This window comes from Nyctereutes procyonoides, unplaced genomic scaffold, assembly GCF_905146905.1.
Source record: "Nyctereutes procyonoides isolate TBG_1078 unplaced genomic scaffold, NYPRO_anot_genome, whole genome shotgun sequence".
NCBI classification, from domain to species: Eukaryota; Metazoa; Chordata; class Mammalia; order Carnivora; family Canidae; genus Nyctereutes; species Nyctereutes procyonoides.
In genome coordinates this window covers 4080300-4107900 of record NW_026575121.1, presented here as the reverse complement: position 1 = coordinate 4107900, position 27601 = coordinate 4080300, and the positions used below count along the sequence as shown (strand labels likewise).

The 27601-nt window shown below is 35.2% G+C and overlaps 1 pseudogene; it reads right to left on the bottom strand.

Annotated features, from left to right (window-relative positions):
- Positions 1-27601, bottom strand: part of LOC129516329 (proteinase-activated receptor 2-like) — a 164973-nt pseudogene that overhangs the window by 82111 nt on the left and 55261 nt on the right.

The following is a 27601-nucleotide window of genomic DNA, read 5'->3' as shown; positions in this document are numbered from 1 at the left end:
TTGCCACATTGGGCTATCACTGGCCTTCTCTGCTTGCCCAGTGCTGAGTCAGCTCACTTTGAAAAACCCAGGCTCCAAGTCCCATGGGTTATACACATTCATGGGATTAAGGCCCCTCTGGTTTCAAAGCCAAATGTTATGGGGATCAGTCTCCCACCATCTCCAACATGAGTTCCCTGGCACAAGGACTTTCTCTGACCTTTGTGTGCCGCTCCCTCCCTCCTGCAGGCAGCTTCCCTCTGACTCTAACCTTCCTAATCTTTCAAATGCAGCTTCTTCTCTACATTTAGTGGTAGAGTTTTTTTTCTGCCACTAGTCACTTCATTCTCTAGCTTATTTATTTGGATGTGGATGATATCTAGTTGTAAATTTGGATGGGATGAGCTCAGGGACCTCTTACTCCACCGTCTTCCCAGGCTCCTCACTGATGTTGTAAATTCTACATTTTGTGTCGTTCATCTCCTCACTAATCTACAGTTGTTTTATAGGACATAAGCAGTTCTACTTCTTAGTTGACACAACTTTCAAAATAGTATCTATATTATATAGTACACATTTGAATGGATGTACTTTCACCATGAGGCAAGTTGAAACTTGTTAAGGAGGGAAATAGGTTCTATCCACTGACAAGTCTCAGATCTGTATTTTGGGATATTTAATATCTATTGTTTTCAGTTCTTTGTCTTGGTCAGATTTGAGGATAATGGGAAATTTCTTTAATAGCCTCCTATGGATATTTTTGTTTCCTTATCAACCAGAGGTCTAGATTTACAGCTCTTCTACAGGACAACAAACTAGGGAGAGATTTCTGATAACTGGGCAACCTGTGAACATCTGTCTCCAGCACATTATATCCAATGAGATGTTTATGTATGAGAAGAGTGGCATTATTTATATGAAACACATAAGTGAAATGGCTGCAGTGAGAGAGATGCTCCCGTTACTCTTCCAATGAATGGCAAAACAGAAATAGAGTGCTTAATTTGCTGCTAGCTCAGATCTACCTAGAGCCAAAGGTGAGGAAAATCTGAACTCACAACCTTGGATCTATCAGAAATGGGGTCAAGAAAAACAAAGGATAAATAGATGGACAGAGAAATTTATCATGATTTTCTAATGGCTGGATTACATTATAAGTAAGGCAAGTAATCATTCAGTGGTAAATGTGCAGAGTCAAGGTTACTGGTAAGGGAAGGGGTGCAGGTGGAGGTGGGTTTGAAGAAATAATAGAATCTCATGGTATCTTACAAAATAAATATCTCACTCTCCCCTTGGCATTGGGGCTAAAAATAATTTATTGTGGTGGACCTGCTTACTCACCAGGTGAAAGGCAAATGTGTTTACATAATGGTAAGAAGGCAAAGCTGAAATCCCAGTTTTGTTTATCACAATGTTTGTTTTTGTGCTTCTGTTAATGCTGATATCCTCATTCCCAAATCCCAACTATAGTATGCAAAATAGTGGCCTCCTAAAGATGTCTACATCCTAATCCCTGAAACCTATGAATATGTGATCTTAGAATACACAGAAAAGGGTTTTGCAGATTTAATCAAGTTAAGGATTTTGAAAAGGGAGATCACTCTTGCTTATCTAGGTGAGCCCAGTATAATCACAAGGGTCCTTGTAAGAGAGAGATACATGGTAAGAGTCCAGGAGGGAGATATGATCCTGATAGTAGGCATCAAAGTGAGAGAGGAATTTTAATATGTTAGCTTGCTAACTTTGAAAATTAAAGGGCTGAAGATTGAATGTAGGTGGCTTCTAGGAGCTGGGGGTGGTGGTGGTAGAGAACCAACAAAAATAGTCTCCCTTATAATCAGAAGGAATATATCTCTGCTAACACCTTAATTTTAGCCCAGTGCGATTAATTTCCAATGTTTGACCCCGAGAACTCTAATAAATTTGTTTTAAGCCACCAAATGTGGTGATTTGTTTCTGCAACAATAAGAAATTGCAATGGCCAATATCTGTTTACTACCGCTGGAGTTTCTTATTTTCTTTCTCAGGTTTCCACCAGATACAGAACCAGGCATAGTTCAGCTAAATAAATATACATTCTTTGGATAGCAATTCTTACTAGAAACTCTCCTTTCCCATTTTGATGAATTAGACTGAACAGTAAAATATCTGAAGATTCCCTTTATCTCTTTGCTTGTGCTAAAACTATTTCTATGGAATTAGCAGTCAGCTTTCTCTTATTTGTGTCTTAACTGAACCCTACTCAGTTTTCTAAAGTCAAAGATATCATCAATGCAGAAAATAGTTCTTGTACAAATTAAAAAAAAATCTTGTGCTAAAGTTCCTAGGAGCCTCACAGGCAATGATCATAAGGACCAGGGTAGGGTTCAGAAGATTGCTTAATCTTCCTGCCAAAATGCCCACAACCAAGAGATCTACTGGAAGGAAATTCCCTTATCTTTTCTTCTTCTAAGGTATGATTTTTGCATTCCTTCTATGGGAAATTTCTCTCTTTTTCTTGTCCTTGCAGTATCCAGTTGCTATCCTCTGAGCAACAGTATACTATTGCTATTCTTCTTTCACTGAGATCACATACTATATTATTGATCCTTGTGTTTTCAGTACTGACAAGAAAAAAAGGGAAGAAAGAAAGAAGAAAGAAAGAAAGAAAGAAAGAAAGAAAGAAAGTGCTGAAGAACAGCCAAAAATTGCACTTTTGTAATTGTCTTTGGTGCCCATAAGTCTTGTAAGTCCTCAGAGCCTCTTGCTAAATTCTAAATATTCTTTTGAGAGATGAATTTGTAACTCTTATCTGACAATGATGTGAAAGAAATTGATTACTCACTAAAGACCAATTGGAAGTAGAACACTAATATTTATTTAAAAATCTCCTGCATCCTACATGGTTGGTTTATATTATCTCATTTAAACCTCACAACAACTATATATGGACTCATTCTTTCCATTTTATAGGTGAAGGAAGTGAAGCCTGCAGACATACATCTAATAGAGAAGCCCATGCTCTTTCTGCTTTACTGCACTGAAGGGAAGGAGTCATTTTGAGGAGTGGGGTATAACTGTCTTTCCTCTTGGCAGTGAAAAGTAGATCAAATAATAACTCAGGCAGGAGTGCCTGGGTGGCCCAGTTGGCTAAGCATCTGCTTTTAGAGCAGGCCATCATCCCAGGGATCACCTGCATCAGGCTCCCTCTGCCTCAACCCCCACTCATGTTTTCTCTCTCTGTCTCTGTCTCTTGCTGTCTCTCTCAAAAAAAATAAATAAAATCTTTTTAAAAATCACTCAGACAAACAAGTCTAAATGAAAGCTTCCTTGGGATTTGGCATTATCGCAGGAGTGGCATTTTACTAGGATTATAAGATCTAAATTGAGACTGAACAAGGTAATACTTTTGGTTGCAAAGCCAGCTCTGTGCTTTTAACTCTAGCATCTCTCTGAGTAATGCCTGAATATAGCTATTTCAAAAGATATTTCTTGTAGGAGGAAAAGAATGTTCAGTGTATTCTTACCTCATAATATTCTACTTATCAGAATCAGAGTTTCTGGGTCTGTGAAACAACTTAGTATTTTTGGTAGTTCTGGTTAATCTTTCCTGTTACTTGTTTCTTTCCCTTCATTACTTCAATATTTAGTGTTTGGAAATGTCCCCTAAACTCTTTTAGAAAAATTATGAATAAGCAATTCATCTGGTGTTTTTGATATTTTTCTTTAGACTTTTAGTTTTGCATTTTAGATCTACGATTTTAAATCTAGAAGGGTTTGGTCAACACTCTGACTTTGGAGAAGGGTGATTAACTCTTTCCAAGTTAAAATGAGCTTCAGAGGATATCTTAAAGTTAAAATTGCCATCTTGTCAAAGGTATGAATATTGATAAAGCACTTTCTGAATTATTAAGGTTCTAAGAAATTACCATAGGAATTCCTTCTCTCTAAAGGAAAGCTACCGTTGAGAAATGTCCACTAATACAATATTGGTCCATTTCAATTGTTTTTTCAGGAAGTATGACATTGTTCATTGATATCACTCAGCATAAATATTTAGTTTGAAATTTTGCCTTTTAAAAATGGTTTGCAATCCTGTCAGTATTTTTATTAGAAATAAAAAATATATTGCATAGGAAAAAATAACACTCGTAATAGAGTGTCATAAGTGTGAAGAGAGTGACATCAGCAAGATGGCATAAATAGGAAGTTCCAATCTTCATCCCTCACAAAAATACTAATTTAACAACTATTAACACATGAAAACTCCTTTGTGAGAGCTCTAGAATCCATGTGAGAGAATATAACACCCCATGGAGCACAGAGACAACTTTTAAAAACACCAAAAGAGTAAGGAGAACAGTTTCACTTTACCTCATCACTCTCCTCCCCTACGCCAGCATAGCATAGTGTGAAAGAGATCCCCTTAGCCATAAGTCCCCTTTGCTGGAAAAAGAGAAATAAAGTGAATATTTGGTTCCCTTAGCCTTTGGGGGCACTACCTGAGAGGCCTGCTTCTGTGTTTCCTTACTCAGAACACTGAGGGAACTGGTACAGTTAGATCACCTAGGGGAGTTAAAAACAAAGGAAGGGGGGATGGGATTCTCAGCGACCAGTGTGCAGATCAATAGCTGGTCTGAGGTCCTGGTAAGCAGGCTTGCACGTAGCCTCTAGCAGCGGGTCTGCTCTCCTGCAGATCCCAGTACCAAGCCTGCTCACCTGAACACCACAGTAACAGATCCGTTTGCCTGTGGAGGGTGGCAGCAGGCTGCCCATGGACGCTGCTCAGAATCTCTGGCCAGGCTGAATGGTGAAAGCCAGCCTGCAGAGACTGGAAGAGGTAACTCTTTCTCCAAATGTTCAGACACTGATACAGGCTACAAGGATAATGAAGAATAAGGGAAACATAGCACCACCAAAGGAACAAAATAAAGCTCCAATAATAACTCTAGAGAAATGAAGATTTATGAAATGCCCGAGAAAGACTTTAAAATAATGGTCTTTAACCTAAGAGAACAGAAATAGACAACTAAACCAAATCATGGAAACAATATATGAATAAAATGAGAAGTTCAACAAAGATATAGAAATGAGAAACAAATTCTGGAGTTGAAGAATACAATGACTGAAAAAAAATTCAATAGACTTGATCAGGTAGAAAAAAAAATCAGTAAATGCAAAGATAGGTTATTTAAACTACCTAGTTAGAGAGACAAAAAGAAGAAACAGAGTGAGAAAGAGTGAACAAAGTTTATGGGACATACAGGATACCATTAACTGAATTAATATACGTGTCATGGGACTCTCAAGAGAGGGAAAGGGGCAGAAAGCTTATTTAAACAAAGAATGGCTGAAAACTGCCCAAATCCCTAGTGAGAAATGAACATCCAGATTAATGAAGCCTATGGGATACTAAATAGGTTAAAGAAGTCTATACTGAGACATTATAACTGTCAAAAGTCAGAGATTTTGAAAGTAACAATAAAAACAAAACAAAAGCTACACCTCATATACAAGGGGAATCCTTTAAGACTATCAGTGAATTTCTCAGCAGAAGCCTTTTAGGTAAGGGAAGAGTGAGTTTATATATATATATATATATATATATATATATATATATATATATATATATTGCTGAAAGAAAAAAAAGAAACTGTCAGCTAAGAATGCTATGATTGACAAAAGTATCCCTTAAAAACGGAGAGAAGGTCATATCTAGATAAAAAATAATTGGGGGAATTTATCACTACTACCAAGAAAAAAAAAAAACTACAAGGAGTTTTTCAAGTTGAAATGAAAGGATGTCAAGTAGCAACACAAAAGCATATGAAAATCTAAATCTCACTGGAAAAAGTATGGGCACATATAGACTAACTTATTGATATGGTGATGCATCCATCATAGTTAACCCTAGTATAAAAATAGACAAAAATATTAAGAATTAACTCTAACCACAGAGGAGTAATGCACGATATGAATAATTTTAGTATCAACAACAAAGTGTGAGAGATGCATAAGTGTAGTCTGTATGTGGTTGAAGTTAAATTGCCATCAGCTTAAAATAGACCATAAGAAGTGTTATGTAAGTGTCATGGTAACCACCAAAGAAAAATCTATAGTAAATACAAAGAAAAGTTAAAATATATCATTACAGAAAAATCTTCAAATCATTAAGAAGCAAGAAAAGATATGGGGAAGAAAATAATTACGAAGTGGACAAAAAACAACAAAATGACAATGGTAAATTCTTATCAGCAATTATTTTAAGTGGATTAATCTCACTAATACAAGATACAGAGTGGTTGAATAGATAAACAAGATTCAACTGTATGCTGTTTACATCAGACTCACTTTATTTTATTTTATTATTTTTTTAAGATTTTATTTATGGGCAGCCCTGGTGGTGCAGCAGTTTAGCGCTGCATGCAGCCCAGGGTGTGATCCTGGAGACCCGGCATCGAGTCCCATGTCAGGCTCCCTGCATGGAGCCTGCTTCTCCCTCTGCCTATGTCTCTGCCTCTCTCTCTCAATCTGTGTCTCTCATGAATAAGTAAATAAATAAATCTAAAAAAAAAGATTTTATTTATTTATTCATGAGAGACATACAGAGAGAGAGAGAGAGGAAGAGGGAGAAGCAGGCTCCCTACAAGAAGCCCAGTGTGGGCCTCAATCCCAGATCCTGGGATCACTCCCTGCACCAAAGGCAGACGCTCAACTGCTGAGCCACCCAAGCGTCCCAAGACTCACTTTAGATTTAAGAACACTAATGGGCTAAAAGTGAAGAGATGGAAAAAAATCTATGCAAATGGTAACCAAAAGAGTGTTTGTATTTTTATCAGGCAAAATAAACTTTAAGTCAAAAACTGTCACAAAAGACAAATAAGGTCATTACATAATGATAAAGGGGTCAATTCAACAGGGAAATATAGCAATTATCTGTGTATCCAACATCAGAGCACCGAATTATGTAAAACAAACATTGATAGAACTCAATGGGAAAATAGACAGCAATACAATAATAGTAGGAGACTTCAATATCTCTCTTTCAGTAATGGATGAATCATCCAGACAGAAAACAAATAATGAAAAAGCAAACTTAAGGAATGTTACAGACCTAATAGGCCCAAAAGACATACACAGAATATTCCACCTAAAGAGCACCAGAATATATTCTTCTCATGAGCACACAAAACATTCTCTAGGATAGATCATATGCTAGGTCATAAACAAGCCTTAAAAAATTTAAGGACATTGAAAGCATTCCAAGTATCTTTTTCTGAATTTTCAAAATTCATAGTGGAAGGAGACTAGAAATTATTCATAAAAGGAAAATGGAAAAATTCACAAAATAATCGAAATTAAGTAACTCACCCTTGAAAAACCAATAGGTCAAAGAAGACCCCCCCCAAAAAAAAGCTGAGAGAAATTAGAAAATTTTGATACAAATGAAAATGAAAATCACTAAATTTTATGGTCTACAACAGAAGCAGTTCTAAGGGGGAAGTTTACAGCAATAAATGCCTATGATAAAAAAAAAAAAGATCTCAACCCAAAGTTAGACCTTAAGGAAATAGAAAAAGAACAAACTAAGTTCAAAGTTAGAGAAGAAAGGAAATAAAGATTAGATCAGAAATACAAATCAAAACTATAATGTGATATCACCTCACATCTGTCAGAATGGTTAAAATCAATAAGACAAGAGACCACAGGTATTGGTGATGATGTGAAGAAAGGGGAACGCTCTTGCACTATTGGCAGGAATGCAAACTGATGCATTTTGGCAATAGCCAAATTATGGAAACAGACCAAGTGTCCATTGATAAATGGATAAGGAAGTTGTGGTATAAATTATTGTGGAATATTACTCAGCCATAAAGAAAGAATGAAGTCTTGCCATTTGCATAAATATGGGTGGAGCTAGAGGCTATAATACTAAGCAAAATAGGTCAGAGAAAGACAAATACCATATGATTTCATTCATATGTGGAATCTAAGAAACAAAACAAATGAACAAACAGGAAAAACAGAAAGAGAGACAAACCAAGAAACAGATTCTTATCTATAAAGAACAGACTGATGGTTCTGGGGAGTTGAGGGATGAGAGGATAAGTTATATAGGTGATGGGGATTAAGGAGTACACTTATGATGAGCACCAGGTGTTGTATAGAACCATTGACTCACACTGTACCCCCTGAAACTAATATTACACTGTGTTAACTAATTAGAATTTACATAAAAACTTGAGAAAAAAGATTAGAGCAGAAATGAAATAGAGAATATAAAAGAAATAGAAAAAAAATGGTGGTGATCAAACTTAGAACTAAAACACCCCCCCCTAAAAAATCCTACTTACAATAGCATCAAAAAGAAAAATGAAATACTTAGAAATAAACTTAACCACAGAGGTGAAAGAGATGTACACTAAAAGCTATACAATGCTGATGAATTAAAGCAGACACAAACAAATGGAAAGACAGTATGCTCACAAATTGGAAAACTCAATACTTTTAAAATGTCCATGCTCCTCAAAGTGATCTATAGATTCAATGAAATCCCTATAGAAGTACTAATAGAAAAAAAAATTCTATCCTGCAGTCTGTAAGGAGCCACAAATAAACAAGCAAAAACAAACAAACAAAAAACAATAGCCAAAAAAATCTTGGACAAGAGAGACAAAGCTGGAGGATCATACTTCCTAATTTCAAATTATGCTACAAAACTGTAATAATTAAAACAATATGACTGGCACAAAAATAGACATAGACCAATGGAATAGAATGGGGAGCTCAAAAATAATCCCCTACATATACACTCAACTGACCTCCAACAAGGTTGAATACAGTACGGGTAAGGTAGTTTTTTCAATTAATGGTTCAGGGTTTGGGGGGGACTGAATACACATGCAAGAGAATGAAACCGGACCCTTTTCTTCCATGACACACAAAGGTCAATTCCAAAATAGATAAATGACTAAAATGTGATACCTGAAACCTCTTTTGAAGAAAACTCTTTGAAGAAGAGATCCAGCCATCCCAATTCTAAGTATATTTCCAGAGGAATTTAAATGAGAATCTTGAAGAGATGTCCATGTCCTGTCCTTCTGAATTCCTGTTAGTCGCAGCATACCCGACAATAGTCAACACATGGAAATATTCTAAATTTCCATAACAGTGGAATGGAGAAAGAAGATGTAACATAAACATAATATAGAATATTATTCTGCCTTTTAAAAAAAAGGAAATTCAGCCATTTGTAATAACCTAGATGACCCTGGAGGACATTACGTTAAGTGAAAAAAAGCTGGATAGACAAATACTGTAAAATACCACTTACATGGTGAATCTGAAATATTCAAACTCATAGCAGCAGAGTGTAGAATGGTGATCGTTAGGGCCTGGAGGGATGGGAAACTGGGAAGGTATTAAAGAGTAAAAATTTTCAGTTGTACAAGGTAAAGCCTACAGTAAGATTGAACTGTACAGCATAGTTAACAGTCCTGCATTGTATTTTTAAAATTTTGCTAAGAGGGTAGATCTTACGTTGTGTTCTTACCAAAAAAAAAAAAAAAAAAAAAAAGGAGGGCTAGAGAAAAATTTTAGAAATGATATGTTTATTACACAGATGGTAGTCATAGTTTTATGAATATATACTTGTCTCAAAGCTTATCAAGTTGTATACATTAAATATGTATTACTTTTTTATATCAATCACACCTCAATAAAGTGGCTCAAAATATTAAGAAGTATGTTTTCTTAAAAAAATAAAAAAATTTAAAAGAGAAGTATGTTTTCTTCTCCTGTGGTAAAATATTTTAATAGTGGAAATATAATCATATTTGACATCCAGAACATTTTATTTTAATTAAGGTGTAATTAACATAATAGAGTTGTACTAGCTTGGAGTACACAGTATAACTGGACAATTCTTTACATTACTCAGTGCTCACCATTATGCCCTCTCCATGCATCCATATTGCGGTAAAAGGCAAGATCCCATTCTTTTTTTATGGCCGAGTAATATTCCATGGTATATCTATGCCGCTTAATTCATCTATTGACAGACACTTGGGTTGTTCCCATATCTTAGCTATTGTAAATAGTGTTGCAATAAACATAGGCATGCGTACATGTTTGCAAATTAGTATTTTTACTTTTTTTTGGTAAACATCCAGTAGCGGAATTACTGGGTCATATGGTATTTTTATTTTTAATTTTTTAAAGGAAATTCCATACTGTTTTTCTCCCGTGACTATGCCGATTTAAGTTCCCACCAACAGTTGTAGAGGCATTCCTTTTTCTTCACATCCTTACCAATGCTTATTATTTCTTGTTTTTTTTGATAATATCCTGTGATAGAGTCAAGGTGATATCTCCTTGTGATTTTGATATGCTTTTCCATAATGATTAGTAATGTGGAACATTTTTTCATGTGTCTTTTGGCCATCTGAATGTTGTCTTTGGACAAATGTCAAGTCCTCCGCTCACTTTTTAATTTCATTTGCTTTTTTGATGTTGACTTGTTTTTCTTTATGTATTTTGGATATTAACCCTTTATTGGATATGTGATTTGCAAATATCTTCTCCTATTCAGTAAGTTGAGTTTTCTGTTTTGTTGATGATTACCCTTGTTGTGCAAAAGCTTTTTATTTTGCTTTTGTTTCCCATGCCTCAGAGAATATATCTAGAAAATTGTTTCTAAAACTGATGTCAAGAGATTACTGCCTATATTTCCTTCTAGGACTTTTATGGCTTTCGGTCTCACTGAGGTCTTTAATACATTTTGAGTTTATTTTTGTGTATGTTGTAAGAAAGTGGTCCAGCTTCATTCTTTTGCATGTCCTATCAGCTTTCCCAACACCCTTTGTTGAACAGACTGTCTTTTCCTCACTGTAGGTTCTTTAGATTAATTGGCCATATAATTGTGGGATTTTTTTTTTCTGGGGTTTCTGTTCCTTTCCTTTGATCTATTTGTTTTTGTGCCAGTACTATACTGTTTTGATTACTATAGCTTTGAAATCTATCTTGAAATCTGGAATTGTGATATCTACAGCTTTGTTTTTGCTTTTTCCAAATTGCTTTGGGTGCTTGGGGTCTTTGGTGGTTCTATACAAATTTTAGGATTATTTTAGTTCCATGAAAATTGCTGTTGGTATTTTGATAGAGATTATATGAAATCTGTAGATAGCTTTGGGTAGTATGGACATTTTCTGATATTTGTTCTTAGAATCCATAAACATGGAATATCTTTCCATTTCTGTCGTCTTCAATTTCTTTCATCAATATTTTATATTTTATGGAGTGTAGGCCTTTTGTGTCCTTCATAAAATTTATATCTTGGTATTTTTTTTAGTACAATTGCAAATGGGATTTAAAATTTTTTCTCTCTCTCCTACATCATTATTAGTGTATAGAAGTGCAACAAATTTCTCTGTTAGTTTTGTGTCCTGCAATTTGACTGAATTTATCAGTTCTAGCAGTTTTTTGGTGGAGTCTTTCAGGTCTTCTATGTATAATATTATGTCATCTGCATGTAGTGACAGTTTTACTTCTTCGTTAGCAATTTAGATGCCTTATCTTCTTGTCTGATTGCTATAGCTAGGGCTTTCAGTCATCCTTGTCTTAATCCTGATTTGGAGTAAAAACTCTAGTTTTCACCATTGGGTATGACATCCAAAACATATTTGTCTATGGGATGCCTGGGTGGCTCAGTTGTTGGACACCTGCCTTCAGCTCAGGTCATGATCCCAGGATCCCAGGATCTCAGGATGAAGTCCCACATCAGGCTCCCTGTGAAGAGCCTGCTTCTCCCTCTGCCTGTGTCTCTGCCTCTCTCTGTGTGTCTCTCTTATGAATAAATAAATAGAATCTTTTAAAAAAGCCTTGAAAAAAATTCTATGTAGTCATGGAAAAAGTAATTGCCTGACTTCGTAAATTATACCACCAGTTTCATGTTTGCAAAATCATTAACATTTTTTTCATTAACATTTTTAATGTTGGAATTTTGCAGTACTGCTTTTAATGCCATTTTTTAAAGTAGAGAGATACTGTAATAAGGACCAGAGGAAAAGAAATTTGGCAGTTGTGTATAAAATGAATTACAAGAGAATTATATAGGCAGTCAGAAGACCATTTAAGAAGCTTTTGAGTTGTCCAGCACAGAAATAATGAGGATCTGGGTTGAGTTGTTGCCAACAGTGGAATGTACCAGAGATGGATAGAGGCAGTGGCATTAAGCTGCAGTTTTTGTGGTTTGCATTTGATAGGCTGCAAGCAAGTAATCAGGGGATGTTCAAATAAATTCCACTCTTCTAAGGAAGCAAGGATTATACAGTGTCTAAGAACTATGCTTGTTAACTGTTTGGGATTTCAGGTTCTCAGCCTTAGAGTGGAGATAATAATATTCCTTAAAGGATTTAAGGACAATTATATTTAAAATACTAAGCACAGTGTCTGGCAATTCATCACTATTATCTGAAAAGGATATTGTCAGTATTAATCACCACATAATAACAGAAACTTTTATTGTGTTTTGTGAGATCACTAATTTGTAGTTATTTCTAATAAAGCAAGCCCAGTGCTTTCTAAATAATAAAGGTTACAATTTAATATTTTAATTATTAATATTGTTGATATTACTAGATTAATTGAAATCTTGTCATAAGGTTCTTTTCCATGAAGCAGAATTATAGGTGAAGGTAATGTGCACAGGATCTTATTTTGGCTTATCTGATGTGAAGTAGGTATATTGATAGGTGGTAAACCATTGTTTGTCAAAATAAAAGGGGAAAGTAATTCACAAAAGTCCTGCCTGGACTCCTCCCCAAATCCGGAGGCAAACAAACAAACAAACAAACCCTAAGTATTAGAGATAAAACGGAACTTTGGGGCTGTGATCCAATGTACAGATCAAGGAAACAAGGATCAGTAATCAGATCTGTATTCATCTTGTTGTACATGATGTCATAAATCTAGAGGCATGAACAACTCTACAGAGCATCATGGGCAATGGTTCAGGAAAAAGATGAAACAAAAACATAAAACATTGTCATATGGACATTTAAATGAGGTGGCAGATGGAGAAGTTTTTTTAAATAGTCATAAGCAGATGAGTTGAGAGTATATTATTATCAGGCACAAAATTCTCCTTTAAGAGTATAACCTGTGAGTTTGAGTCTCTGTGGAACACCTGTAGATATAAAAGTTTGCATTCTGTTCTCATGTCTTATAAAATTGCATACCCAGAAATAGCATTTCAAGAGTTGTGTTGCTTGTTTTTGTGGAAAACTGAAAACAAAAGATGTTTTAAACTTAATTTTAAGCTTTCATAACTAGAGAGGAAATGTCTAGATAGCAGGGCACTTTCAGCAAAATCTCCACATTTTAAAAGTCTCTATGTATTACTCATTCTGTAGGAGGATAAGTGAAGACATGAAGATATTATTTGGCTAGAGAAATTTACCTTACATCTCACATTATTTTGCTTGAAGACAGGGCATAGAAGAGTCTATATTCTAGAGGGAGCTATTGATAAGCCAGGAGATGGAGATGGTAGAAAGGAAGGCAAGAATTTCACTCCACTATAAAAAGAATAAGTGAATGAGACTGGCATTTTCATTTTTGACAAATGTTACAGAGATTATTAGAAAGATTAATCTCTGGCATATGTATGTCTTCGCAAACAATATATAGGAGAACAGATTCAGCAAATAGCTCGCCTACTTCAGTTACATTATATAAAACAAATTCCTTCTTGATGGAAAATTAGCTGTGCTTGAAAATATAATATGGGAATTACTTGATTTTGTGATTATCTTATTTCATATTTTATCCATAGCCTCTTAAACTGGGAATATTCTGTTTTATAGAGAGTTTTAGGAGTCAAGAATATTATCCAGTAGCAGTTGAGATAATACTTACAGGCTATAAACTAAACTTGTGGGAAAAATCCCTTCAATTTTCAGAACCTCACTAAATTTGTAAAATGAGGATGATGATCTAACTTACTCCACCACAACAGAGGCTGTAGGTCATCTAAATTTTGTTATTGAATGTCTGTTCAGCATCAAGCTATAGGATAGGGGCTTATTAAAGCTTGTATATGTGGAATGATTTGAAAGTTTGCAAAACTAAGCAAATTTTAAGGAATCATTATCTCAAAGTTTTGAGGAAGGTGAACATGGATAATTATTACTCAAGTAATTCATGATATAAATAAGGTTAAAAAATTTGGAACATTTATTTAAGAATATGTATATATGCATATACATATATACACATGCGCATACTTAAAAAAAGAAATTCTTTGAAGAATGTATTTATTAACCCTTAAAGCATCACATCTCTTTCTCAAAAGTTCAGTTACCAGCTCCAGGATTTCCATCTGGTAAATCTTTCTCCTCTTCAAGTCTTTCTTCCAGACATTTAATATACTCTTATGCATACATGTAGTAAGTGCCTTAGGAAAAAATAAGTTTCTCCTAAAATGAAACAGTAAAATCCCAAAGGGAGCTTGGGTAGAAGAGAACTATGTCTTCATTGATAGTTTTTGTCTGGTCTTCAGTATAGAAGTATAGATTATACTTCATGAAGTATAATTCATGACCAGTATAATTCTGGTCATGAATTAATGACCATGAATGACCAACACACTGTGATTAGAGTGAGTCTATATTCTAAAGGGACAAAAATACTATAGTCTGTTAATAACTCTCTAATAGATTCTTATAAATTGTCTATTTAGTCAAGTATTTATTGAATTACTATTACAGATATGTGATAATATATACTTATATTAGACAAAAAAATCTAATTTTTGCCTCAGTTCCTAGACCCTGTGGCAAAAGGGCTTTTGCAGATATGGTTAAGGATCTGGAGATGGAGGAGATTATCTTGGCTATTCAGGTGGTCCTGAACGTAATCACACGTGTCCTTACAGGAAGGCAGAGGGAGATTTGGTATAGAGGAGGAAAGAGCATTGTGGTGACAAAAGCAGATATTGGAATGATGTGGTCACAAGCCAGGGAACATAGGCAACCTTAGAAACTAGAAGGGACGAGAAACAGATTCTCCCCTGGAGCCTCCAGAGGGAACCAGCCCAATGGACACCTTCATTTTAGCTAAGTCTCAATTCAGAATTCTGACCTCCATAACCATCTTAATAAGTTTGTGTTGTTTTAAGATACTAATTTTGTGGTAATCTTTTAGAGTGGCAGCAGGGAACTAGTTCTCATTTGGATGGACACCTTGGAAGACAGCCTGGTTTCTGACAAAACTTTGTCTTTTAGGTTTATTCTCACTGGACCCATGTCTGATGGTTAATGTACTTCTCTAGTCAAGAAATGGAGGTAGTTGAAGGGGACTGCTTTGCTGGATAAGCTGAAAAAATACAGAGAAGTATAGACCACTGTGCCCAGTGGAGCAGGAGAAATAGACATAAATGAGGTGGCAAGTTCATGGGAAACATCTCTTGGAATCCTACACTGATAAGAGTTAATGCCCCAGCAACATTTGAGTTCTTCCTATTAAGGTGACTTTATGATACCCCTTTGCTCATGTGCCCTAAGAAATATGTGTTATATATTCTTACAGAACCTTAAATGAAATTAATGGTCAGACATCTAGGGTTGGGTTTGGGTTTGGGTTTTTTGGTTTGGTTTCTTTTTTCTCTTTCTTTTTTTTTTTTTTTTTTTTTTTTGGCCTAGGCCTATGTTTACAGAAAACTGCTTTTAGTCTAACATTTAGCTTTGCATAAACTAAAAGCCACTAATTTGATTATACATCCAGGTTGTTTCACTGCAGTGGTGAGAATGGCAAGCACATGGTGAACCCCAGAGACTGGCAAGTGATGAAAGCCTCTGGGGCCCTGAGGAGATGACCACACTCATAGATCCAACAAGCCTGACTGTTTGACCTTCTTTCCCTTCCTCTCCTTCTATCCCTCAACTTCTGGCCATCTTCCTTCTATCCTTTGTCCAGCTCATTATCACTTTCACTGGTGGAAGAGTTGCAAAGAGCAAGGGGAAAACGCGAGTCATATAAATCAATTTTCCTACTTGTCAGCAGCTATCACACAACGTTTATGAAGGATGAAGGTGAAAATTACTGGCAGAGTAGGGTTTGGGATAGCTGCAGAGTTCACTTGTCCAGTGAAAACTGTATTAATTGAGAACTGAGGATCAGAGAGAGTCTTGTTCATTTGCAATTGGTGTTTTTATTCTATGAGCAGAGAATTTAGTGCCTTCTAAGCTTTGCCCATAAATGAAGACAAGGGAAATGGATGGAGGGAGAAAAACCTTTCTGATTGTTAATGAATTCTTACCAGAGTGTTTAAATTATTTCCCTTGGTCCCTTTCATGGAAGTGATAGCAGACACTTTTAGTTTATTTTGCAGTAACTCCCCGCCATTTGTTTGGCGTATGATCTATCACACGTTAATCTCTGGCTCTTTAAGTTTATTTTCCACTGAAGACTATGATTGTTCTCTTCGCAATGGCTTGTAGGTCAGCTCCACCTCCTTCTCCCTGATACTTAATTTTAGTTATTAGAGTAAGTGGCATCAGCACAACTAGATTATGTGTACTATAAGCATCTGGAGGGCTTATAAGCAATTCTGCAAAGATTTATTACTAGAGGACAAAATAAGAACTAATGAGTAGAAATTACAGGGGTAGGGTTTTGGCCAGATGCAAAGAGTAATCTTGTAATATCTATGGAAGTTCAGCACTGCCACAGGAGGAGTAATGTTGAAGGTATCCAAGCGAAGGTTCGGTGGCCATTTGCTAAGAATGCTATAGAAGGGATTAATGAACATTGTAATGATTGAGCCAGAAGAAAACTCATGTCTTCTAATTTTGAGATCCTGTTAACCTAAATTTGTGACTTAAGACCATTTGCCTATCAATCACTGTATTTTATTTTTCTCAAACAACTCTGCTTTGATATGTTCATATTCAACTTAAGCTGTTCCTCCAAACTGTCCTACCCTCCCTTATCCACCCATCTGTTCAAATCATTTCCATCCCTTAAGGATCAGTTGAAACGTCACTTCCTTAGTTTTCTCTTCAATCATTGATGTCTCTCCTTTTCCCTGATTATTATAATATTCACTGAATGCATCTCTTGAGCACTTAATTACACACCAATACTTGTATTGTTATCTACATGTGCATATCTTGTCTCCTCCATAAACCCTACATCTCCTGAATAGCATGAACATTACAAAGCTGAATAAATAGTAGGGTTATTTTTTTTAAATAAACTATTTCTCTTATGTTGGGTAGCAGTGAATAACTTGAGCTTTTGAGTGAAGTTTCTCCTTTGTCATTGCTGAGACTTCTAAAATATACCATCGCATCAAATACAAACAATCTTTCTAGGGTGTTTCCATTACAAAATTTATTAGGTGAACATCTTTCTAGAGCCAGGTTTTAGAAATGCTGAATTGTTTCTTCAGCATCATAAGCCCTGAGTATCTCTGTTCCCGATCTTTTGTAAATGTCACTTCATGGTGGAATAAAATAATGACACAAGCAGCTTCATAAAAAGACAGCATAAGAAAGTGCAGGACTACAGAAGTTTAAAAGTCAAACTAAAGGAATGAATTTTATAAAACTTTAATAACAAATTTCTGTTATTTAACAACCAAATATTTTAGTTTTATCACAGTTAGAAGAAAATTAACCTTTTCCGATAAAGTTCCTATAAAGTTACTTTGCCTTTCAAAGACTCATTATTGCATAAAGTAAATTGAAGATCATTTGTGGCTATTATTCAAGAAGTTATATATAGGGGGAAAAGAATAATTCCTAGCATGTTTGTAAAAAAAAATCACAAAAATCCTTTCCTAGAAAATTGCATTGTAAATTACAGCAAGCCATCATGAATTCATTTAGCAAACACATGTGAAACAACTTACTATGTACCAAGAGGTACATTTCTTCATTTACATTATTATTTTTTTAATGGTAATACCTGCTTCACCCAGCTCAGTGTTGTGTGCGAAATGAAAGAAAGCCATAGACTTGGAAAGATCTGAACTTTTCCAGGCTGCCAGACCTCCTCTGTCTGGGGCACAGCAGGTCAGACCTGACTTATAATTAGTTATCCCTATGGAATATCCTTCAACCAACTATTCAGAATGGCCTATGCTTTCCCCATCCCACTTCCCCAGGCAAGAGAAATTCCATCTCCCTTTCAGAGGCAGTGGAGCAGAGTAAGTGAATGAGTTCCTAGAACTTAGACCTGATGTCTAGGCTGGGTGGTGATATTTTAATTTTATTATTTTTCTTCAAATTTATATATATACATATATATATGTATATTTCATAATGTACACAGTTTTAAAGAATGATGTACCACATAGGGAATAAAGTCTGTAATCCTGTAATAACTTTGGTGGCAGATGATAACTAGATTTATTGTGGAGATCATTTTGTAATATATAAAAAGTGTCAAATCATTATGATATATGCCTGAAACTAATACGATCTCATGTCAATTATACTTCAATTTTTAAAAAAGAGAGAGTGATGACAATAGGAAATAGAGTGGGATGAAAAAGGTAGCGCACATTCTTTCTACCTTACTTGGAAGCACCCAGGAGGGAAAGGGAGAAAGCTGTTTGAGCTTTCTAGATTGTAAAGGTAGAGTCTTCCTAACTTCTGTGCAGCAGCTTCTATTTCAATAATCAAATTCTCTATCTCCCATGAATTAAAAACTGCATAAACTAAAAACTAGATTAAAAACTCAGTCCAATTAATTAAAATTAAGGCCACGGCCTCTTAAATTCTATGGCTTTCTTCCATTAAAATATTTGATAGCCTTATGAGTTCCCATCTTTTTTCTGTATTTTAATGAGAAGTTGAAATATGCTTTCCTAGAGATCAATGACCAGATATCATTTTGTGATGAAATTTTTTTTTATTTGGGTGTTGCCAGGAAGTTACATCCTTGTTCTTTTTAATACATGTGCTGTGAATGTTGTTTTTTTTTTTTATTTTACTTTATGGTGGTAAAAACATTTCAGATGAGATCTACCCTCTTAACAAATTTTTAGTGTACAATATTGTTGACCATGGCACGGTTTTGTGGTAAAAACACTCCAGATGAGATCTACCCTCTTAACAAATTTTTTAGTGTACAATATTGTTGACTATGGCACGTTTTGTTTTTTATGGCACGGTTTTGTATAGCAGATCTCTTCTACTTGAAACTCTTGATAAATTAGTTATGCTACAATTCCTAATAAACTAAAGAAGAAAAAACTAGTGTCTCTTCTGATCCTTTGGGACTTATGAAAGTTTTCCTGACTAATCAGTAAGAGTAGGACATTCAATTAAATACAATAAGCATTTTTTAATCCAATCCTATATGTTATTTGCCCACTGGAGAAATAAAACATGCTAATAGCTAATTATAATAAATGGATAATAGCAAATCATTTTGACTGGGAAATCAAAACAGTACCATAAGAAATGCCATGAAGTAGGAAACATTTGAGTTGGGTCTTAAATTTTATTTTTTAATTATTTTTTTAAAGATCTTATTTATTTATTCATTCAGAAGAGACAGAGAGAGAGAGAGAGAGAGTCAGAGACACAAGCAGAGGGAGAAGCGGGCTCCCTGCAGGGAGCCTGACGTGGGACTCGATCCCAGGTCTCCAGGATCACGCCAAACCCCTGAGCTACTGGGGCTGCCCTGGTCTTAAATTTTAACAGGTATATAAGATGAGAACTATTCTAGGCTGAGGAACTCACCAAAGCAAAGGTATTGCATAATGTAACAATTCTATATTATATATGTTAAATGGAGAATAATTTAAGCATATGCATGTTAAGTCACATGGGGCATCTTTCTTCAAACAAAACCCTCAAGAAAATCAAAACACCACAACACTAACCTCCGCCCACCCTCAGGGCCTTTGCACTTGCTGTGCAGTCTATCTGGAATGTTTATCTTGATCTCTTCAAGCCAACAACTACTTCTCATCCTTGACTAAACTTTCACCTCTTCAAAGTGACCTATCTGGGCTATATTTAAATTTGCCCTCCTTCCCCTCCATCCTGCACACAATGCACATATCACAGTGCAACATCTTACTACATAGCAATCCTTAATAAATAGCTTATACTAATGCACTTAAGTGTGAATGTGAATGTTTACATCTAGATATGTTACATCTGCACAAACATTGAGAATTATTAGAAATATAGGATTCTTTATAATTCCCTTCTCATATCTCCATTCACTGTTCTATCTGCTTAAGATATATCAGGATCAGTCAACAATTAGTGACAAGGTGTCCTCAGTCACACTGTTTTATAGGGAGGCAAAAATCAATAATGCTGAAAATACTATTCAGCCTACCATACTGACTTGGGCTCTGACAATGGCCACATAGAACGTGCAAAGCAACTATTTGGGCCATGGCAAGGAGAGGTGTTACACAACCTTTCCTGCTCCCCTCCCCACCTTTTTTTTTTTTTTTAATGTGGACTTTATTTTTTAGAAGAGTTTTAGATTTACAGAAAAGTTAGGCAGAAAGTACAAAGACTTCCCATATGCCCTTCCTCTTCCTCCCCCTGTACCTATACCTGTCCACAATTTCCTTTAATAATATCCTGAATTTGTGTTATATTTGTTATAATTCATGAACTAATGTTGATAAATTATTACTAAATACATTCTATGGTTTATGTCAAGAATCTCTATGCTATATAATTCTATGGGTTTTGACAAATGCATAGTACATGTATTGTACAGAATAGTTTCACTACTCTAAAATCCTTTTGCTTCCCTATTCATCCTTCCTTGGTACAAATTCCTGGAAACCACTTTTTAAATTTTTTTTTTTTACTATATCTATAGCTTTGCCTTTTCTGGCATGTTATATATTTGGTGCCATACAGTGTGTAGCCTTTTCAGACTTCTTTCACTTAGCACTATACATTTAAATTTTTCCATGTTTTTCTCTGGCTTGAGATGCCTTTTTTTATATCAGATTTTATGGATGTACCTAGACTTCTTTATCTTTTCACCTATTGAAGAATATCTTGGTTGGTTCCAATTTGGGGCAATTATGAATCTATAAAAATTTATTTGCAGGTCTTTATGTAGACATATGTTTTAAATTCAATTGCCTAAATATCTAGAAGGCAAGAATAAGGTAAGACCATATTCACCTGTATAAGAAATTGCCAAGGAACCTCTAGGTGGCTAAGTGGTTGGGCATCTGCCTTTGGCTCAGGGAGTAACCCTAGGGTCCTGGGATCGAGTCCTGATTCCAGCTCCCCATAGGAATCCTGCTTATCCCTCTGCCTATGCCTCTGTCTCTGTGTGTGTGTGACTCTCATGAATGAATGAATAAATAAATAAATAAATAAAATCTTTAACAAAATTTGCCAGACTGTTTCCAAAGTGACTGTACCATTTTGTACTTACATGCAGGAGTGAAAGTTCCTTTTTGCTGTACATTCGCACGAGTACATGCTGCTGTTGGTGTTTTGGATTTTCGTCATTCTAATAGACATGTAGTGGTATCTTACTATTTTAATTTTTGTTGCCCTAATAACATATGATGTTGATTTTCTTTTCATATACTTATTTCCCTTCTATATATGTCTTTGGTGAGGGGTTTGTTCCATATCTTGTTCATTTTTAAATTGGATTGTTTTCATATTGTGTTTTAAGTATTTTTATATTTTTGGACTTGTATTAACTTTAGAATCAGTTTGTCAGCATCCACCAAATTTCTTGCTTGGGTTTTGGTTGGGATTGCCTTGAATCTATGGATCAAAATTTGGGAAGAACTGACATCTTCCTATCCATGAAAATAGAATATCTCTCCATTTTAGATCTTTGTATTTTTTTCATCAGTGTTTGTAGTTTTTCCCCATATATATTTTATACATATTTTGTTAGGTTCACATGAAAGCATTTATTTTTTTGATGTTAATGTAAATGGTGTTTTTTTTTTTTTAATTTTAAATTCCATCATTCACTGCTGGTTTATAGAAGAGAAATTGCATTTTGTAGGGTTTTTTTGTTGTTAAAAGATTTTATTTGTTTGTTTGACAGAGAGAGAGAGTACAAGCAGGGGGAACAGGAAATGGAGAAGCAGACTCCCCACTGAGCAGAGAGCCCCAAACACAGCTTGATCCCAGGACCCTGGGATCATGACCTTTGCCAAAGGCAGATGTTTGACTGAGCCATCCAGGTGCCCTTCATTGTGTACATTAACTCTGTGTCCAGCAAAGTAACTGTAATTATTTGTTCTAGTATTTTTTTTGTTGATTCATTCAGATATGCTACATAGACCACCATTTCATCACGAAGATAATTTGATTTCTTGATTTCCAGTCTGTATATCTTTTACTTTCTTATCATCTGGCTTCGTTAGTGAGGACTTCTAGTATAATGTTAAATAGTGTGGTGAGAAGGGCCACCCTTGTCTTATTCCACATCTTAAGACCTAATTTCTTGGTATCAAGAATGATGTCAGCTATGCTTTTTTGTGGATATTCTTTTTTTTTTAAAGATTTATTTATTTACTTATGATAGACATAGAGATAGAGAGAGGCAGAGACACAGGAGGAGGGAGAAGCAGGCTCCAGGCCAGGAGCCGGACGTGGGACTTGATCCTGGGTCTCCAGGATCATGCCCTGGGCTAAAGGCAGGCACTAAACCACTGAGCCACCCAGGGATCCCCTTTTGTGGATATTCTTTACCAAATTGAGTTAGTTCTCTTTTACTTCTAGTTTGCTAAGAGTTTTACCTTAAATGGGTGATGAGTTTTTCAAATGCTTTTTCTGCATTTATTAATAACATTATATGTTTTCTTTTTCTTTAGCCTGTTGATGTGATGGTTTGTATTAATTGATTTTTAGTTGTTGAACAAGCTTTATGTACCTGGGATAAATCCAATTGGATCATGATGTATAATTTTTTATTAAGGTATAATTGACAAATTTTTCTATGTTGTTGGATTCAACTTGCTAATATTTTTTTGAGGATTTTTACCTCCATATGAAGGATGCTGGTCTGTAATTTCCCTTTATTTTTAGTAATGGCTTGGTCTGGTTTTGGTGTTTAGGTCATGCTGGTCTCCCAGAGTGAATTAGTAGGTGTTCTCTCTACTTCAATTTCCTGGAAGAAATTATAGAAAATTGGTATAATTTCTTTTTTAAATGGTGGAATTCACAGTGAAATTGTCTGGCCCTGGTGCTTTCTGGTTTTGGGCAGATTGTTAATTATTGATTAAATATCTTTAAAAGATTCGGGCTTGTATGAATTATTTCTTCCTACTGTTGTCAATATTGTTACATTATGTCTTTTAAGGAATAGGTCTACTTCCTCTAAGTTATTATACTTAGGGGTATAGAGTTGTTGGTAATATTGTTTTATTATCCTTTTAATGTCCATTGGATCAGTAGTTATGGTCACTCTTTAATTTCTGACATTAGTAATTTTTGTCTTCCCTTTAGTTTTTCTTGGCTAACTTGGCTATAGTTTATCAATTTTATTGATCTCTTCAAAGAACTAACTTTGGTTTTCATTAATCTTCTCTATGGTTCTCCTGTTATCAGTTAGCTTTTTGTTCTCATTTTAATGTTTTTTTCTTTTGCTTACTTTGGATTTATATTGCCCTTATTTTTCTAGCTTCCTAAGGTGACAGATTATTAAATTTAGATCTTTCTTTATTTCTAATAAATGCATCCAATGCTATAAATTTCCCTTTACGCATCATTTTTGCTGCATCTTACACATTTTGATAAGTTTATTTTTATTTAGTTAAAAGTATTTTTCTATTTCTTTTGAGACATCTTTGATTCATGTGTTATTTAGACGTTGTTTGATTCCCGCATACCTTGCTATTTTCTAGGTTTTTATTTTTCATTAAATTCAATTAGCCAAATTTTTTTTCTGAAAAAAAAAAAAGAAACTAATTAGTTTCAGATGTAGTTTTTGATCACTCATCAGTTGCATGTAACACCCAGGTGATAGGTGTTAGGCATCCTTAATGCCTATTACCCCATTATCCCTTCCTTCCACCCCCCTCCCATTCATCAACCCTCAGTTTCTTTCCCAGAATTAAGGGTCTCTGATGGTTTGTCTCTTTCTCTGATTTTTACCCATTCAGTTTTCCCTCCCTTTGTTTACATTATTCTACACTATTTCTTTTATTCTACATATGAGTAAAACCATATGATAATTGTTTTTCTCTGATTAATGTATTTTACTTAGCAAATACCCCTCTAGTTCCATTCATGTCAATGTAAATGGTAGGTATTCATACTTTCTGATGGCTGAGCAATATTCCATTGCCTGTATATACCACATCTTCTTTATCCATTCATCTATCGAAGGATATCTGGGCTTCTTCCACAGTTTGGCTATTGTGGACATTGCCACTATGGACAATGGGATGAGAGTGGGCATCCTCGACCTGTTCCTGACCATAGGGGAAAAGCTCTCATGTTTTCCCTCTTGAGAATGATGTTTGCTGTGGGCTTTTCATAGATGGCTTTTGTGATATTGAGGTATGTTCCCTCTGTCCCTATAGTTTGAAGAGTTTTAATCAAGAAACGATGCTTTATTTTCTCAAATGCTTTTTTCTACACCAATTGTTAGGATCATGTTGTCCTTGTCTTTTCTTTTATTAATGTGATCTATCATGTTGATTTATTTGCAAATGTTGAACCACCCTTGCATCCCAGGAATAAATCCCACTTGGTTGTGGTGAATAATCCTTTTAATGTACTGTCAGACCCTTTTGGCTAGAATCTTGGTGAATATTTTGACATCTATGTTCATCAGGAATATTAGTCTGTAGTTCTTTTTGATCGGGTCTTTGGTTTGGGGACCAAGGTAATGCTGGCCTTATAGAATGAGTTTGGAAGTTTTCCTTCCATGTCTATTTTTTGAAACGACTTCAGTAGAATAGGTATTATTTCTTCCTTAAATGTTGGTCAAATTCCCCTGGGAAGCCATCTGGCTCTGGACTTTTGTTTTTCGGGAGGTTTTTGATGACTGTTTCGATTTTGTTAGATATTGATCTGTTCAGATTTCTACTTCTTCTTGTTTCGGTTTTGATAGTTTATAAGTTTCCAGGAATGGATCTATTTCTTCCAGGTTGCCTAATTGTTGGTACACAGTTGCTCATAATACGCTCTTAAAATCATTTGTATTTCCTTGGTGTTATTGGTTGTGACCTCCCCTCCCCTCTCTCATTTGTGGTCTTATTAATTGGGGTTCTTTCTCTTTTCTTTTTGATAAGCTTGACTACGGGTTTATCAATCTTATTAATTCTTTCAAAGAACTAGTTTCCAGTTTTGTTGATCTGTTCTACTGTTCTTCTGGTTTCTGTTTCATTGATTTCTAACTGAATCTTTTTTATTTCTCTTCTTCTGCTGGATTTAGGCTTTATTTGCTGTTCTTTCTCCAGCTCCTTTAGGTGTAAGGTTAGGTTGACTATTTGAGATTTTTCTAATATTTTGAGAGAGGCTTGTATTGCAATGTACTTCCCTCTTAAGACTGCCTTTACCATATCCCAGTGTTTTGAACAGTTGTGCTTTCATTTTTGTTAGTCTTCATGAGTCTTTTGAATTCTTCTCTAACTTCTGGTTGACCCTTTCATTTTTTAATAGGATGCTATTTAACTTCCAAGTATTTGGGTTCCTTACAAATTTCCTCTTGTGATTGAGTTCAACTTTCAAAGCATTTTGGTCTGATAATATTTCAAAACATTTGGTCTAATAATTGGGGGATAATCCCAATCTTTTGGAATTGGTTAAGACCTGATTTGTCACCTAGTATATGATCTGTTTTGGGGAAAGTTCCATGTACAGTTGAGAAGAATATGTATTCTGTTGCTTTAGGATGGAATGTTCCATATATATATACATATATATGTATATATATGTATATATATATATATATCCATTATGTCCATCTAATCCAGTGTAACATTCAAAGCCCTTGTTTCTTTGTTGATCTTCTGCTTAGATGATCTGTCCAATGGTATGAGTGGAATTATGAAGTCCCCTACTTTTAATGTATTATCTATGTGTTTGTTTACTTCAGTTATTAATTGGTTGATATAATTGGCTGCTTCAAAATTAGCGTACATGTTTATAATTCTTAGATCTTCTTGTTGGATAAACCCTTTCAGTATGATATAGTGTCCCTCTTCATTTCTTAGTAGTCTTTGGTTTAAAATCTAATCTGATAGGAGAATTGCTACCCTCGCTTTCTTTTGAGGTCCATTAGCATAGTACATAGTTCTCCATTCCCTCACTTTCAGTCTGGAGGTGTCTGCAGGTCTAAATGAGCCTCTCATAGACAGCATATGGATGGGTCTTGCTTTTATCGAGTCTGATACCCTGTGTCTCTTGATTAGAGCATTTAGCCCGTTTACATTCAGAGTAACTATTGAAAGACATGAATTTAGTGCCATTGTATTATTTGTAAAATCCCTGCTTCTGTAGATTGCTTCTTTCTGGTTTATGTTACTCTTGGACTCCCTCTTTGCTTACAAGATCCTCCTTAATATTTCTTTCTGGCTGGCTTAGTGGTCACATATTCTTTCCATTTCTGTCTCTCCGGGAAGCCCTTTATCTCTCCTTCCATTTTCAGTGACAGCTTTGCTGGATAAAGTATTCTTGGATGCATGTTTCCCTCATTTAATAACTTGAATATATCATGCCACCCCTTTCTGGCCTGCAAGGTCTCTGTGGATAGGTCTGCTGTCAATCTAATATTCTCACCTCTATACATTACTATCTCCTGTCTTGAGCTTCTTTCAGGGTTTTCTTCTTGTCTCTGAAATTTGCAAGCTTTATTTTATATGTCAGAGTGTTGATTTACTTTTATTGATTTTGGGAGGGATCCTTTCTACCTCTTGGATATGAATGGCTGTTTCCTTCCCTATATTAAGAGAGTTCTCAGCTATGATTTGCTTAAATATACCTTCTGTGCCCCTCTGCTGCCTCTCTATTCTCCCTCAGGCACTCCAATAATTCTGATACTGGTTCTTTCCATGGCATCACTGATTTTTTTTGAAGCCTCTCTTCTTGGGCTATTAGTTGTTTTTCATTATCTTCCTCACCTTTTCTTTTCCATCAGTTGGTCTTCTATGTCACTTATTCTTTCTTCTGCCTCATTTATTCCAGCTGTTAGAGTATCCAATTTAGATTGCATCTCAGAGTATTTTTAATTTCAGCCTGATTAGATCTTTTTTCCACACTAAGAGATTTTATAGTGTCTTTTATGATTTTTTCAAGCCCAGCTAGCAAATTATAATTGTTATCCTGAATTCCATGTCTGATATTTTACTTAAATCTAATTCGATCAGATCTGTGATGGAGAGCATTACCTCTGGTTCTTTCTTTTGTTGTAAATTCCTCTTTCTAGTCATTTTGTCCAGAGAAGAATGGCTGAATTAGTGAATAGAATAAAAAATATCAACTGCTACCTGAATAAAATACACAGTAGACAAATCCAATGAGGTCAGATAGCAAAACAGAAAAACAGAATAAAAAGTGAAAGAAAAGAAAAATAATAAAAGGGGGAAGAAGAGAGAATATAATCTTACAGGGTGGACAAAATAGGATACTCCACTAATTCCTGACTGTATTTTGCTCTGTGT